This window comes from Grammomys surdaster, unplaced genomic scaffold (assembly GCF_004785775.1).
Source record: "Grammomys surdaster isolate TR1022 unplaced genomic scaffold, NIH_TR_1.0 144, whole genome shotgun sequence".
Taxonomy (NCBI): Eukaryota; Metazoa; Chordata; class Mammalia; order Rodentia; family Muridae; genus Grammomys; species Grammomys surdaster.
This window is the reverse complement of record NW_021604602.1, coordinates 1,801,952-1,809,901: the sequence shown is the minus strand read 5'-3', so window position 1 is coordinate 1,809,901 and position 7,950 is coordinate 1,801,952. Positions and strand designations below refer to the sequence as shown.

The 7,950-nt window shown below is 49.9% G+C and overlaps 1 long non-coding RNA gene across 1 annotated transcript; it reads right to left on the bottom strand.

Annotated features, from left to right (window-relative positions):
• Positions 1 to 3,675: 3,675 nt before the first annotated feature.
• On the bottom strand, positions 3,676 to 7,148 carry LOC114618783. The gene is made up of 3 exons (XR_003711009.1): positions 7,063 to 7,148; positions 4,930 to 5,047; positions 3,676 to 4,165 (listed from the first exon to the last, which is right to left on the bottom strand). It is a non-coding gene; the product is annotated as an uncharacterized LOC114618783 (long non-coding RNA).
• Positions 7,149 to 7,950: the final 802 nt, after the last annotated feature.

Sequence of the window (7,950 nt, the reverse complement as noted above, 5' to 3'; positions counted from 1 at the left end):
GGGGGGTGCTGGACGGAACGCAAAGAAAAAGGGAGAGGAATGAAGAGGAGAGAGAGGGGGGGAGGGAGGGGGGGAGGGAGGGAGGGAGGGAGGGAAAGGAACAAGAGAGGAAGAGAGGAACACCAATTTAGGGACTGATTAATAGAAGTCAGTCCATAAAAAAGAGAGATTTCCCCGTGTCAGCAAGTCCCTAAAGGCAACTCAAAGGCTTTGCAACCTGGATATGCAGACTCCTCTGGTCTGTCTGTCTGTCTGTCTGTCATCCTAGTGTCATCCGATCACCATAGAAGATCCAAGATTGCTGAATTGTAGTTTTACAGAGAAGCGACTTGGGAATGTTGTTGATGGAGAATGTGCTTTGATGGACGCGTATCTATGAATTGTCAACATTTTGCATTTTGGTTTTTTTTCAGTCTTGGCCTCGAATGAGGCTTATTTGCAGCCAGATTCTAACTTGGATGAAAAAACAGAGTTGAGCCAAAATAGCTTATAATGGGGTGGTGGGGACAAGAGAGGGGGGCTGGAAGGAGAGGAAAGAGAGGGAGAGAGGGGGAGGGAGAGAAGGAGGGACAGAGGGGGAGGGAGAGGAGGGAGAGAGGGAGGGAGGGGAGAGGAGAGGAAGGGAGGGGAGATGGAGAGAGGGGGATAAAAGAGAGGAAAGGGTAGACAGAATGATGGGAGAGGTGGAAGGAGAGGAGGAGGACGGAGGGGAGAGAAAATCAGCTCTGAACAAGAGTTCTGATGAAATATGAAGTTTCCTGGGCTTGTCAAATGAGTTATCACCCTCATTTCTGCTCCCCCAAACCCTGCATTGCACACATTTCTCAAATGGGGCTCAGTGGGATGGACAAGCCCCAGACCATGCTGCCCGTGTGGCCAGCCGCAGGGTGGCCCTAACAGGACCTTCCATACACGCGACTCTAGAGACCACACATCTTCTCGACAGAGGATGGAGCAGCTGGTACCAGAAGTGAATACTAGCCACAACTCTGACTTATAAGTCGCTGATCTAGAATGGTCTAGAAGCTTCACAAGCATCCATCCCAGAGATTTCTGAGCAAAGCCAGACCAGTCAGGTGACCTATGTCTCGACAGAGGCATGGTGCTTGACCCTACCTCTTCTTCCTTGATCTCCTTCCACTCCACAGCCATCTTCCCACCAGTGACAAGTTCTTCTGGGGCGTGACAAGCATCTCTGACCTCCAGGCACCACTTCCCTGCCTCCCACTCCACCCAACCAGTACCCACACCTCCCGCTGTCAGATAAGAGAGGCGAAGCAGCTATGTCACTCTGCAGGACCCTCTGTGCCGGAGGCCTCCAGGAGGAGCCAACTCTCTGCTGTCCATTGTCTACTGTTTGTTTGGCTTGGTGGCCTTCACTTGACTCAGACTGTATCCTCCCCTGTGAGCAGAGTCAGGAGAGCTGAGGCAAAGCCGTCTTCCTGTGCCTCACTAAGGAGAACACTGTGATGTGCAGGGTCTGCAGATGGGGGAGCAGTCCAGCACCCTGCCCCACCCGACCTGAAACCCATGAGCATCAAAGCATGGACTGTAAAGGAACCCTGAGCTCCCTTCTCTCTGTACAGGGTCTGCATTAGAGGCTGGGACTATGTGCTACATCTGTTGGCTGGAAAACAAATCAAGGAGACAATGAGGCTGGTCTCATTGAGAAGCCTCTTGAGTGTGGCCTTCCCTCCTCCAAAGCCTGATGGCCAGGCGGTCCAGAACACGTCCAGCATCTGCGGTCTATCATCGTCATCTGGGGGATGCCCCCTCCCTGTGTCTTTTACAAGCACACCCTAAATCCAGGATGGATCTGTCTGCATGACCTTAAACAATCCCATCTCCCACCACCCTGCTTCCATCCTGGGAAGGCCGTGCTCTGAGGTCCTGCGTGGGTGTGGATTGCATCTGTGGAAGGACATAATGCTACACACTACACACTCGCGGGTCCACTCTGGATGAAAGAGATTTGACGGGTTGAGAGCCCCTGGTGACAGCCCAGAAACATCACACTGTATCCTCACAGCTGAAATGTCCAGCAAGTACCAATCCTAGCCATTTGCCACCAGCATTGCCCCAGGGCGGCCAGAGACCCCCAGCTCAGTGGGGAGTCAAACGCACAGCCCATTTCTAAGCAAACACCATTGTGGAGCCTTTCGTCCTCTGATAACCAGTGGTTCTCAACCCGTGAGTCACAACCCCTGAAATCATCGCAAAACACAGATATTTACATTACGACTCATAGCAGTGGCAAAATGACAGTTCTGAAGTAGCAGTGAAAATAATTTTACGGTTGGGGGTCACCACAACATGGAGAACTGTATTACAGGGTCACAGTGTTAGGAAGGTTGAGAAGCACTGCTCTAGAGGGATCTGTGTTTGCCAAACACCATCCACGGGAGAGGCTCCGTGAGATGTGGGACAAGATCTGATGGTGTCTTCAACATTCATCAGTGCAACACATGTGCGTTCCTGAAGTTGCTTAGTTTTTTATGCCACGGTAATATTTTTGATAAATTCTCAAATATTTGCAGACTCTGTGGAGACAGAGGTGGGGAAAGTCGACAGAAGAGAGGAGAGGAGAGGAAAAGAGAGGAGAGGGGAGGAGGGGAGGGGAAGGGAGAAGAGGGGAGGAAGTGAGGGGAGAGGATGAGAAGGGAAAGAAGGGGAGGGAGGAGGGGAGAGGAGAGGAGGGGGAGAGTAGAGGAAGGGAGGGAAGGGAAAAGGACAGGAGAGACTGAGGCAAGCTGAAGGACCAGCCTGCGTCTTCTCAGGAGAGCTGCCCACAGTTCCACCAGGGTCCCCTGGCCTTGTTTCTAAGAAAATCCCAGTGTCGCTGAAGTGAGGGAGGCTTACAGCTGCCTCTTCAGTGCGCTCAGAATTAATTCCTTGAAATAGAAACAAGTCACCGGTTCAGCAGCCTGTGCCCTCTCCCAGATGAGTGTTATGTGTGCAGAGATGTGACCCTCGCTGGAAATGGCACAGGGCATTCCTGGGTAGAGCTGACACAAAACCCCCTGCCTACTATGGTTAGCTTCTCACAAGGACGGAACGGCTTAGAAATCCAATATTCAGCACTCAAGGATGCATGGTGGGGGGGAATCGCGTTGCTACCTTAACATCCAATTGACAGGAACTTTGCAAAGTAGGTAGCTATATACAGGTATGAGGGTCCGTGTGTACATGGGGTGTGGGCATGTGCATGCATGTGCACAGATACACACATATGTGGTGGGGGCTGTGATTTTAAATTCCCCCACCCCGTACACCAATGTCACATTTTAATGTAATATCATGTCAAATGCATATTCATGAAATAGAATCTTGGCAGAGGCACAAGGAATGTGGGATGAAGTGTGTTTGGCGGAGTGCGTCACGTTTCCAGGCCAGCGGATTTTTTGATTAAAGTCCCTTATCCGTTTTATCATGCATATCCACTCTCTGATTAAAGTGATCTGGGGCTGACACTCACAATGTCAGTATGCACTGAGACCCTTCACACAAAACATGGTTGGAATTTATATTCTTTAAAAAAAAAAAGGACCCCATACACCCGACGACTAAGCTGAAATAGAGCCCTGTTCATTTGAATCTGAGTCTCCCTCCAATGCTCCCAGCCACTCCTTCCCCGGTTCAAAGAGGTTGAACTCAGAATATCTGTCACTGAACAACTTCAGATGCTAAATTTTATTGCTTTTATTTTTTTTTAAGTCAAGTTCCCTTTTTTTCTGATTTGTTGGGCTTTGTGTCTAACATTTCCATTTGGGAAAAATACTGGCAAGCTCACCAACACACACACACACACATACACACACACATACACACACACATACACTCTGTGGAATATCAGTGGTGACATTCCCCCTGATGCTGCCCTTCCACACACAGTGAAAGGCAACATGTCCTGACACATGCTGTTTACAGGGGTGGCTCTCCCATCAACTGGATGAGGGAGAGCCACCGTTACTGTCCACTTCATGGTGGCAGAAAGCAAGCATTCCTGGGGCCACAGGTTGGGTAGAGCTGGCAGTAAGTCCCCAGCCTGTATTCTGCACTGCCATCTTCTTCAGAATGGACACCAAGGTCAACAGTCGCCGGTTGAGGTGACAGGTCGTGAGAACATTCAGCAGCGTGGGTGGCGAGCACATGAGGAAGGAGAAGCCTATGGCATGGGAAGGGGGGAAGAGGAAAAGAAGGCTCTAAATGTCCCAGCACTAACCACCTGGGGGCCCGGGCAAGTCCCTGCTTCCTTCCAAATCCCCAGGGCACTTCTGGAGAGTGGAACATACCTGCCACGCAGCCTATCAGGTAGATCGTGTGAAAGGGACCAGAACACGAGTTCCATACACACATGGACAAACCTACCTGCTGGACACTGAAGCCCATTTTCAGAGTACTAGAGACAGTGTGGTCTCCAGCTCAGGACTACTCTCTGCTCTAGAGAAGCTGCTGTCCATCCATTACAGCAAGAAATCTCATGATTGTGTTTAAATCATGGCCTACCCCAGGGACCCACACTTCTGACCCTCTGAGCAATCTCTAGTCTCTAGGAACAGCCAGGAATAGAGATGCCAGGTACCTTCTTCTGCCTGCTCCTCCACTGTTCCCTCCACAACCCAAGGAGGACATTTGTTTATTAGCATCCCTTTGAAACTGCAGAGCTAAGACTGGACTGCCCTGCCCTCAGACTCCCCAGAACTCCAGTGTTGGACAAGCCATAGGAGGGCCCTGCAGCTTGGCCAGCTGAGTTCATCAATGCATTCATGAATACACCCCATGGGTAGAGCACCCCTGTTGTTCTAGATCCCTTCCTCACCCACACAGGACCCTGGCTGACCCCAGTGTCACAATGAGGCTCGTAAGGCAGAGTCAGTCAGTTCAGTTTGCAGAGGAGCAAATGAGGCTCAGAGAAGGAAGACCACCTACATGATATCCAAGGCAGAGCCAGGAACACAAGCACTTTGGGGTGTCAGTCCCTGGAGGGAGTGGGGTGCCTCTGACTCATGGAATATCCTGGAGATAGCTGGATCAGTAAGATGCAGGCCTGTGGATGCCACAGATATACAAATGTTTAAAGGCGGCATAGGAAAATCAGACGGTAGAAAGGGAAAAAGAGATAGATGGGTAAATTTACAGAGACTGGATGAATGGATGGATGGATAGCAAGATAGATAGATAGATAGATAGATAGATAGATAGATAGATAGATAGATAGATGGATAGCAAGATAGATAGATAGATGATAGATAGATAGTAGATAGATAGATAGATATTGGCAGATATATAAAAATCATCACTGAATTGCCTGCTTTTCAATTGACCAAAACGTAAAGATAAAATGCAAGAATTATCTATTCTTACCCTTGCTTCATAAAAGAAAACATTGTTCTCTTCTGTTGTTAACTGAGTCTCTGATAGTGTCAAAACAGCCCCTTCCTGTAGGGCCGTTTGAGCTACTGAAGAAAACATTTGGGCACCGTAGTTGTAGGGCAGCCACAGATCTGTCTCAGAATAGAGGACAAACAGCTCTTTACGGTGACATGTGGTCTCACCATTGCCTTGTTATTCACTCTGGTACACTGACTTTTGGAAGGCTCCCTGGCTATACTGTCCTGAGGGACATTTAGAGTGGTTTTCCATTTCTACCCCACCCTAGCCAGAGCCATAGCTGAGCCTCTAGCACTTGACCCTCTGCTTGCCTGAAACATGCCAGATACCCCTCTGAACCCCAGACAGTGGTAGGATGGGCCAACTGTGAGGCCATTGCACCCCTAGTCCACATGCAAGCATGTGTCTTTGGCATGGTTGTGTGCCCTTCTATGTCCCTCGGGTTTCTTATCTGGGTAGAATGCGTAAAGCCTCCCCAATTGCACAGCCACGGGACAGTGAACATGGTGATCTGTTCTTACTCCACAGACACCTGCGAAGGTCTAGACCCCATTCCACATCCCTGCCCCAAAGAACCTCTGCCTACTGGATCCTGGCCTCGGCAGACCTACACTGAGCTCCAAAAGAACCAGGTGGATTGCAATAGCTTAGAGACAATGAAACCCAGTCTATTCAATGGAAGGAAGGAAGGCATCAGGAAGACAGAAGCCAGACAGCATTGAGGGCTCATCTCTAAGTTCTCAGAGTGAGAACAACTCTACATGCCCCTGGGTGCCCTTCCCCTGCCAACTCCTCTAATTGTCTGCTGAAAGGGAAGGGAAGAGAGGCAAGTTGGAGACTGTTGCCTGAAGTAAAGATTAGACATTTGTCTACTGAGTGTTTAGAGGGACAGATGGGTCTAGAAAGAACCCTAAAGGGACACTAAATGCTTCTGTCAACTACAGAGAGGCAAAGTCAAGGTCAATAGGAACTCTGACACTGGGGGGCTTACAGAGATGCCCATTCTGACTGCATCCTTCCCAAAGTACTGCCTAGTCTTGAGATGTGAATTGATACTTTGATCCTTTTTTAATTTGATCTTTTCTCTTTCCCACCCACACTCAGAACCCCCTGAGATCTGTCTTCTACAGCCTCCAACTTTAACCTCATCCTGAAGAGGAGGAGAAAGAAGGGATGGGTGTGAAGAGGGGGGAGAGGAAGAGGGGCTTAGGCCACTATGACACTCCTCTGACATCATGACACTCTTCAGAACGTTGTTCCAATGCTGACTCACCCCCACGGTTCTGATGTTGCTCCCTCCGACCTCTGCTCCTCACAGCTGCTGGGTATACATATAACCTCTGCCATCTGAACCACACTCCTTAACATAGTCAGTAAGGGCCAGAGGACGAAGATGTGGGTGAAGATAGAACAAATTCAGACTCCAGGCTGGAGGATGGACTAGCGAGTATCTCACTTACCCAAGTGAGGATGCTAAGATACCTCAGAATCCTCGAAGAGAGAGAAGGGAAACAGCCCCATTGAGTCCTCTAGAAAGCAAGCGCTGTCTATTCTACACATGAAGAACTGAAGCCCAGAAACATTGATGAAAGGCAGCGAGCTGAGTGAGGACCCAGACAGGCCTTTCTGTATCCCCAGGTCTGTCTGTGCCCAGATTTTCCCACATCTCACAGTAGAGGGTTGATGGCCATGATTTGGAAGGTCCACGGTGAGAGCTGGATTCTGAGAGTCCGCGAGCACTCCAGATCTGATGCACTTACTCCATGGCTGTGGGGATCCGCCTCTTCCTCAGTGTCCTCAGGAACCTACTGATCGTGAGCCGACGCCAGGCTAAGGGCTCCATGGTATTGATTCGCTCTTGCTATCAGAGGGTCCCCAAATGACTACCTGATGAATGCTTCACATAAGTAGGTGACGGGTGTGGAGAGACGGTCGTCAGCGAGTGTGGCCCCACGGCTACAGAGTCCTGGGTGTGCGATGTGGTAATCTTAAAAAGCTTTACGGCCCTAGATAAATCCACCAGTGAGCTTTGGGGGTTTCTGACTTCCGAGGGACAGGTTCTGAAAACCACTAGTGTGCACAGTGACTTAAGACAGTCAGTCCTAGGGTAGGTAGCAGGCCCTGGACCTCAGAGTGCCAACCTGTCGTTTGGGAGTTGAAAAGAATACGACACAAAAGAGCAAGCCCATGTGGCATGGAGGGTACACAGAGCCAGGTGTGAACTGGGACCAATCAGATGCTGGGCTGAGCCCCGGAATGGTGGGCGTGGGCGCCCTGAGTGGAAACACAGAAAAGGGCGGAAAAAGCTCCAGGACTCTGCAGCAAACTGCTAAAGATTCTCAAACAATTCTGTCTTGTGAGCCCCCCACCCACTTTTGAGACAGTTTTATTGTGAGCCCTATTTACACATGAGCAAACCATGGCATGGAGAAATCGACCTCTAAAACTGCACAGCTAGGGAGAGTCAAGACACTCAAACCTGTCCTGTGAGCCAGAAACAGGCAGTGACTTGGAGATAGATATATCCTTTAGGGCTGTGGTTCTCAACCTGTGGCTCAC